This window comes from Apodemus sylvaticus, chromosome 5 (genome assembly GCF_947179515.1).
Source record: "Apodemus sylvaticus chromosome 5, mApoSyl1.1, whole genome shotgun sequence".
Lineage (NCBI taxonomy): Eukaryota > Metazoa > Chordata > Mammalia > Rodentia > Muridae > Apodemus > Apodemus sylvaticus.
The window spans coordinates 25,313,376-25,322,197 of NC_067476.1; the positions used below are offsets into that span (position 1 = coordinate 25,313,376).

Genomic DNA, 8,822 nt, shown 5'->3' on the forward strand with positions numbered 1-8,822 from the left:
AAAGTATAATAGCACAGATAAGATGCCACTTTTCCAGGTTACATCATATAGCATGTGACTTAGTAGGATGGTTAATATTACTTGTCAAATTGATAGAACATAATGTGTTATAGGGAATAGGCTCTCAGGCATCCCTGTAATTATTACCATGTAACAAACTATCTTGATTAGATTAATGGAAATGGAAAGACCTGTCTACTCTGGATCCTACAATTACCAGGAAGAGCCTGGACTACAAAAAGTTGAGCATCTGCATTCATTGTTCTCTGCTTCCTGGCTGTAGACATAATGTGACCATCTCCCTCAAATTCTTCCTGACCTAGATATCTCTGTCTCACTCTGTGTGTGTCTCTCTCTCCTTTTCTTCTTCCCTCTTCCCCACGTCATCCTTATCCTTTAATGGGAAACAAACTTCTTTCGGGGATCACTGTCTGGAAAGCTCCATTTGCCAAGAGTCTGAGGGAGGACATATTGGCCAGTGGCCAATGAGGAAGTTAGGCCTGAACCAGTAGCTTGAGAAACATTTCGTGAGTGACTTAGAACAGAGTCTCCCTTAGCCCCCTTGAGAAGACACAGAATCCAAGAAGTATTCTTGGTGAAAACGGTTTTAGAAACATTGGAGTACGGGCATGCAGTAAAATTTTGTGTGAATGAGGTAGCGGAAATCAAATCTATGAAAAACTGTATTAGGAAGCATAGATAATTAATACAAAGTTTGGTGCTGGGTGTTGGCTTTAAAAAAATCATAAGCTGTACCATAACGTTTTACTAACATGACTGCCCAAATGTAAGCGGAACAAGAATGACACTAACTGACATGCCAACGTGGAGGGCTGAAAGGCCATGAAGGCCCAGCCTTATACAAAAGACTATAGGTAACTGAGGAAAGCTGGGGTCAGAGTGGGAGAGGCAGCCTTCCCAGAAGAAGAACATACCAATTGGGTTTCGAGCACCACATGGTCAACCCTGAAAACATACATACAAGTGACTGATATGTACTGATCTAATGAACAGTTTATATTTAGGGGAGAGAGAGAGAGAGAGAGAGAGAGAGAGAGAGAGAGAGAGAGAGAGAGAGAGAGAGAGAGAGAGAGAGAGAGAGAGAGAACATTCAACAACAATTGATGAAATTAGAGGCCATGAATTTGAAGGAGAGTGACTAGAGGGAAGAAATGGAAAGTGGAAGTATTAGTTAAGTTATTAAAAAAGTAAAATAAAAACAGATCCCTGAAATATTCTATCATTTCTGCAGTTAGCCATGGTATTTCTGAATTCAAATGAAAATCTTTTTGAGTGTAATGCATCCTCTATACTGGTGTTTCCATGTTTAACTTCACATTCTCTTGCTTTGATTTGTAGCTACTTTTCTTCCTTGCAGGATTTCATTTGTTTTGGGGGACAGAACTATGACATACTTCTATTTAAACCTTTTCCCTGGGGTGGTTGACAACAAATTTTATGTAGTAGTAGGTGCTCAATAAACATCTGTTGAATTGAGATCCATGAATATGCTCATTTATACCTCAATAAATGAATGTTGTTAGATGTGAAGAATTACCATTTCTTATCTAAATAGTTTAGGGTTCTAGCTATTTAAAGGATTACAGGCACTGGTAATTTCTGTAGGGATAGTTTATCAAGTATTCCATCAAGCTTAACATTTATTTCTTAATTTCAGAACTGAGTTATATGAGGAATATAATTGCGATGACCTCTCTGTTGAATTAAGTACCATTTCCCCAGGTATTCACATATCTTACATTGTGTTTTATGGTAACAGTGAATGACTGAAATCTGATAGTCACCTATTTGACACTCTGCCTCAACCTCTCATTAGGTGTAATGATACCTTACCATATTTTTCAGTATGGAGAATGGCTTGTACTCTCTGTGCAATTGAAAGCTCACAGGCTACTTTACAATCTGGTACTGACATTTACTATAAAGGACTTAATATGGAGTAAGAACTATTAAGAACTATGCTTATTCAACTTACTGTTCAACCATGGATAAGTTTCTTGGTCTCTATGAACATTCCATATATCATTAGTATATAATTAATGGTAAAATAGGTCATGGGTCATATGATATATAACATATATTACAAAATAGTTTATCAATTATATATTATTAAATTGATAGTAGTGGAACATCAAATTAGTCTTATTATGTTCTATTCTCTATAATGTATATGCTCATGGAACTCATTCCTTTTCTTCTACTTTCTTTGATTTAACATAAAGCATAGATTGAAGAAACATCTCTTACCATGTTTGCTATTGCACATACATGGGATTTAATCCTTCCTTTCATTTGCTCTTCAAGACAACAGAACTGGAAGACTCAATCATATGTCTCTGAATTAGTCTTGTTTTACATCATTCACTCAATATTAGTATTAGGTATCACATAATAGGGGGAAAGGTTGGCTAGAAATTCTTAGTAATTGACGACCCTTGATTTAGTTACTGGTTTCTCCCTTTTCTACTTGTATGACCTTGGATGAGTCATTTAATTTGATTAATTATCACTTGTCTCAACTGTCAATTAGGAGGTGCAATAATATCCTATGGCACTTCTGGATTAAGTGTAGTAACTGCTATAATACTTAAATTGTTTAATATATTGCAGTTATGTTTATATGATATACATAAATCTTTTTGGACAAGTTTCATATATTTAGACTATAATAAGTAAGTAAAATTTTCAGTATATCCATGTATTCCTTTATTCCCTCTTCCCAGACTGATAATGTCTGTATTCATAAATGCATACTTACTTAATATGACTGAATTTTTGCATCTATATGAAATATAAATTTTCTAATTAGCCTTTAGTCTCTGTAAAGGAAGTTATACTCCATATTTGTCAATTTTAATGTATGTACCTGCCATTGAATGTGTTTAATATATGACAAATAATATTTATAAAATAAATAATTCTGCAATGCTCTGTGATTCATCTTTGACTAGTCAGACAGAAGTTCAGACCATGGTGGTGCAGCACTTGAGTCATCTACATCCTGTGCCTTTCTCAGCCCCAGCCTTCTCACTTATGCAATGAGTTTTGTAAGCTTTAGTTGAGAATGTCTATTGAGTACAAAATAGCTTTTTATTTTTCTCTACCATGCCTCACATAGGATAGCCAAGTACTCTACAACTGAATTGCAACTTCACTTCACAATAAAATTCTTGTGATTAATTCTGATTTATGTTAAATGTAAATATGATATATATTCATATTATCAAGTTAATAAATATCATTTTTTGTGGAGCAATTAGTGCTACCTATTCCTGTTTATAAATGTTCTTTAACAACCATACTTAGAAAGACAAAAATACTTTACCAAAGACAAAGTTAATCACATAACATTTTAAGATCTCAGCATTAAGGGAAATTACAGTCTTTATATTGCATGTTATCACCTAGGTAATTAATTTATATCGCTCCTCTAGGAAAAGAATGAAAATGGGCTGAAGTGCTTGCAGAAGTGGAAGAACTATAGAATAGTTAGTAGAGGAAGTTGGCTATAAAGGCCAAGTAGGTCTCCACAATGAATTGCAGAAGAAAGGTTTGTAACTGACAAGCATGTTTCCATCCTATTTTGATAAGTGTGGTGTGAAATATATAATCTCAGGTTATTTGTGTTTTCTTTCCCCCATGCATTTTTTTTATTAAATGTAACATTGGTTGAGGTAAAACATCATTGGTTATCATGTTTAAGTCACGAGACACTAAAATTATATGTGTCAAGGGACATTGCCAAGTATTCTAAAATATATAATGCGTTATCAGTAATATATGCAGTAGTTGCAGTTGTACATGGTTATATCATGTTAGACATAATTATGATCTGGTTATAGTTTTTCATTTAAAAATTATATATGACCTAGGAAGATATGATTTGTATTAAGTTGACAAGGGGTGAACTTATGACAGCTAATCTAGGTTGTAAACTTACATCTGGAAGTAACTATAGCCTAAGCAGCTGTGCCTGTCTATGAGGGACTTTCTTAGTTGGATTAGATTAGGTGGAGACCCATCCTTCATCAGGATAATTTGGTGTTAGAAGACCCACCCTAAATCTGAGTCACACATTCTGGTGGCATTCCACATGAAGGGACATGGAAAAATAAGTTTTTTTCTGTCTGTCTGCTTGTCTTACTATCTCTCACTGGTCAGGTCATGTAATCTATTCCTGAGACATTTCCTTCCCTGGTGTTAGAACCTATTTCTTTGGGATTCTAATGCGGCCTGAATGCTAACAGCTCTCCAGGACTTCCCTGGGCCTCCAGCCCTTATCTGGAGCACCCGATACATCCAGTCTTATCAGTTCTTGGCCTTTCTGTCAGAAGACAGCCATTGCTATCTAGACCTCTGCTTATAAACCAATCTAATCAATCTCTCCTCAGACCTATTCCTTTAGAAAACATTTCTACTAATTAAAAGAAAAATTTGAGAGGAAGTAAAATAATCCCGAACTGTTTCATTCATATACAAATGATGTATAAGTTATGTCCTTAGTTCAGGGTCTGTGATATAAACACATCTTTTTTTTTGTTTGTGTGCAACTATATTGTTTTTTTAAAGTTTTCTATATTCTTTGTTTGCATTCCAAATGCTTTCCCCTTTCCCGGTTCCCCCATTCCCATATGTCTCATAAGCCCTCTTCTCTCCGCCCATTCCCCAATCCCCCTCCCCCTCCCTTTTCTCTGTCCTGGTACTCCCCTACAATGCTGGATCAAGCCTTTCCAGGACCAGGGCCCTCTCCTTCTTTCTTCATTGGAATCATTTGATATGCTAATTGTGTCTTGAGTATTCAGAACACATCTTTGAATGCCTGAGTATTTTTGCCTTGTAGGCTTGAGCTATCACTGGAGAGCTGACAGGAGTTTACACAAGGCCTGTTCTGGCTTCTTTGAAACAAGCTTTTCTTACTTTAGCTGTTTGCTACACCTTATCAAGACTGGCCTCCTGTGTCTTCCAAGGCTACAACTGGTTTAATGGGCTATGTTATCTGTGCTATTACATTAAGGATATATCTGAAGGTGGATCCCAAGGCCTGTCCTCTCTTTCAAAGTCACATCCAGGCTAAGAATGACCTCCAGAAGATGAGAAACTCACTTTTACTTTCTGACTAGTTTCCTAGATAGAGAGACATTTATGATATAAAGGAGAAAACTTTGTGGACTATGTTGAGGGTATATGACCATAGCAGTTAGTCCTAAACCGTGGGAGAGACAGCTACTTTCGCTCTTCACAAAATGAGCTTACACATCTCACCCTGATGACATCAAAGCATTCAAAATTGCTTGAAAACATGTCCTAATTCTTACAGAAACTGGATTTTCTCTCTTGATAACTGCATCAAAAGGAATGGGTGATTTCAGCCAAATCTTTAGTCCTCTCTTCTGCAATAGTGAGACATGTTCTTCTTAAGTATCTATATCTTTTGCTTCTTATGGTACATAAGCCCGAATTATCAAAGAGTTAATTAAGATGTTCGTAAATGATAAGCCCTGGTCAGAAAGATGTCGATTTTGCGGATATTAAACCCACCATGTAGACTCCTCAACAACTGAGAAAAAATACCACACAAAGGGGATCTTTGGGATTGGTCTCTGCATGGACACAGGATGAACCTTCAAGCCACAGTAAATTGATATGATGACTTGTTGACACATAGTTTCTGGATGGTGGTTATTAACAAAGTTTGTCCTGTTAGCTAACCCTAACACTTTATGCTACAGCTCAAGAATGCCTTTTTTGTTTCAAAGTATTTACAGGGTTGCTTGATTTACAGTAGAAGACTTTTCAGATCTCTCCCACCTGCTTTTAATTTACTAGTATAACATCCCTGTCTTCCACTGGTCACATTCTTGTCTCATAAGCTTATTTCCTCTGACCCACCACGTAACCACAGATTAACTTCTAGTTTTGCTTTCTAACTATACACAGGAATATTTATACCCATTTGCTTCATAATTTTAGTTTTCATATTTAAACCACCACCAAACCATGGTGATATGAACTTTATGTAATATGAAATCCTAAGTGTTTTAAAATTCTACCCAAATACCCCTATCAGAGATATCACCAACTTTGACTACACTTACTCAGATCAATGTAATCTATGAGTATTTATTTGCCAACATCTTCACACAAACCCTTCTGAGCTTTTACATCCAGAACTTGTCACTTATTGATAAAATATTTCATTGACTTATTATACTCAACTTAAAATGTGTAGTAATTGTAAATGTTGAAGCTATTTGAAAGATATTATAAGTGTTTAGAATTTCAATTGCTTTCATTTTCAAATAAATTGTTAAATATTCATAGAAAGATCTATATGTGATCTGTGGAAACCATTGTCCTCATATGTGGCAAACTAAAACCTTTGGAGTAGCTTATTTCAAGCTCTAGAAATTATGAACGCAGAGAAAGTAACACAGAGTTAATGAGGGCATGTGTAACTAACAGTAACTAGGAAAAGATATTCAAAAACAAAAAAAGTGAGACATTGTATTTTAAATATAAATATAGCATAATTGTACCCATCAACTGCAACTAAAGAATTATGTTCAACGGTATATTGTATAGCAAAGTTTCGATGAGAGATGGCATATACATCTTCAATGGTATCCTCATAAGACTATGGTGTATTTTATTACAGTTTCCCACACTACATGTTATAGCAGCATCCTGTACTAAGAACAGGTACATCTGTTTGTATCACTGAGGTTTCTAAAAGTTCAATGTTTGATGGTCTGATATGTACACAAGGATGATGAAATAATTCCATAACAAGTTCCTCAGAATATATCCCTGTTATTATAAACAAACAAATAAGTTGTGATGTTCTATAATATCTTAGTGCGTTTGCTCTGCCATGGGTGACATGCACAAAGGTAGGAATGCCTTACACCTACCAATATCACAAAATGCCCATGCACTTTGAGTCTATACATGGTTCTTATAAAAACCCAGAAGACTAGATTATTAAAGGAAAATATGTCAAGTTTTATTTACCTTTTTCTAAGATATATGAAGTCTAATTTTAGAACAATACCATATAATAATAGCTACTTCATTCCCATTGGAATATTTATTAAAGAGCAGAATTCAAACACTAAATTAATAGAAATAAATATTTAGTAGAAATTTATTTATAAATTTAGCATAGACTTATACAGCATTAAATAACTACTAAATATTACATATAAACTTTTACTATAAGATATAAATCACTATAATGAAATATTTTCTAGAAATACAAATACTTAAAGAGATAAGCATTATGAAAGTATAATACAAGATATAATTTAAAAAAATCACCTCTTGGATAAGGTGCTCTAATCAATATTTAGTTATAAGTATGTTTTACTAAATTTTTTCAATAGTTTAAAAAATCTTTCTGAATGTACATCAGTGGAAGAAATGTTATCATTATTATATGGTAAAGCGAAATGTGTTTCATTTTCAATTTCAAAAATATCACTAGTTTGATAATCCTAAGAGAAGAGTTTGGATATGATTTTCCTGGAACATCATTCAGCTCATCCCTCCTCTTGTGTAGTTATCTTCAATAAAATCATTTGTATCCTCTTCACGCCCTGTGTTTTCATCACACATGGAGAGTGTGGATGTAGGAATCAGCGGAGGGTTTATTTTCTTGCTTTTTTTTCAGTTAATTTTCTGCCTCCCTAGAGGGTCATGCTGTAGAGGGACACCTTTATATTTGTAGTTTTAGCATAGGATATAGGCCCCTGAGTGGAGATGATATTCCTTCTATAAGCAACTTCATCATGTCCTACAGATAGTTATTGATCTTGGTTGGAAGGGTTTTTACATTTGTCCTTTTGTTTTTCTTTACCAGATAAGGATTGAAACTTTTATTGTTTTTGGTTATAATCTATATTTTTGATAATGATTTTCTTCTTATTTTTGAAGTCATAATTTAATTACAGCCATTTCTTCTTTCCTCATTCCTCCCTTCAAATGTTCCCATACACACATCTCTACTTTTCTTTAAACTCATGGCTTCTTTTTTCACTAATTGTTATTGCATGCATATATGAGTTTCCATATACACATATCTCCTAAATATAGCCTGTTCAGTCCACAAATTGTTACTCATATGTATGTTTTTAGGCTGACCATTCATGTTAGGGGAAACAATCTCATAGCAAACTTCGAGAGTCTCTGACTCTTATAATCTTTCCAACCTCTTTTATGGAATGTTCCCTAAGCCTTGGGTTTTGGCGTTTTGTAGCTTTCTCTATTAGTACTGAGCTCCACAACTCTGCATTTTGATTGGTTGTGTTTTTCTGTAATGCTCTCCATTGTTTTACAAACAGATGTTTCCTTGATAAGGAGTATTTCTTATAGTGCTAATAAACCTATTTTGTTTATTTAGGAATATCTTCATTCATGCCTGCTTGAAAGATAGCTCTACATGATTAAATAGTTTTCTCTTTAGTACTTTTAAGTATGTTATTCTGCTATGTCTGACTTCAAAGCTTCTCTTTAGAAATCAATTGGTAATTGGAAGATCATTGTCTTGGGGTCTTCAGCAATCATTTGGTAATTGGAATACCACTGTTAAGGTTTTATTGCTGTGAGGAGACACCATGACCATAGCAACTCTTATAAAGAAAGACATTTAATTATGTCTTACTTACAAAGTCAGAGGTTCAGCCCATTATCCTTATGTTGGGAAGCATGGCAGAGTCCAGGCAGGCAGGCAAGCTTGGCCTGGGAGGAGCCAGAGTTCTACTGATTGTTCTGAAGGCTTCCAAGCAGTTATGAGGAGGGTCTTG

General features: G+C 34.8%; 1 long non-coding RNA gene across 1 annotated transcript in view; it reads left to right on the forward strand.

Moving 5' to 3' along the window:
• The window catches only part of LOC127685342 (uncharacterized), a 163,562-nt gene that overhangs the window by 122,844 nt on the left and 31,896 nt on the right, over positions 1-8,822 (forward strand). The gene's annotated exons all lie outside the window — the stretch shown is intronic.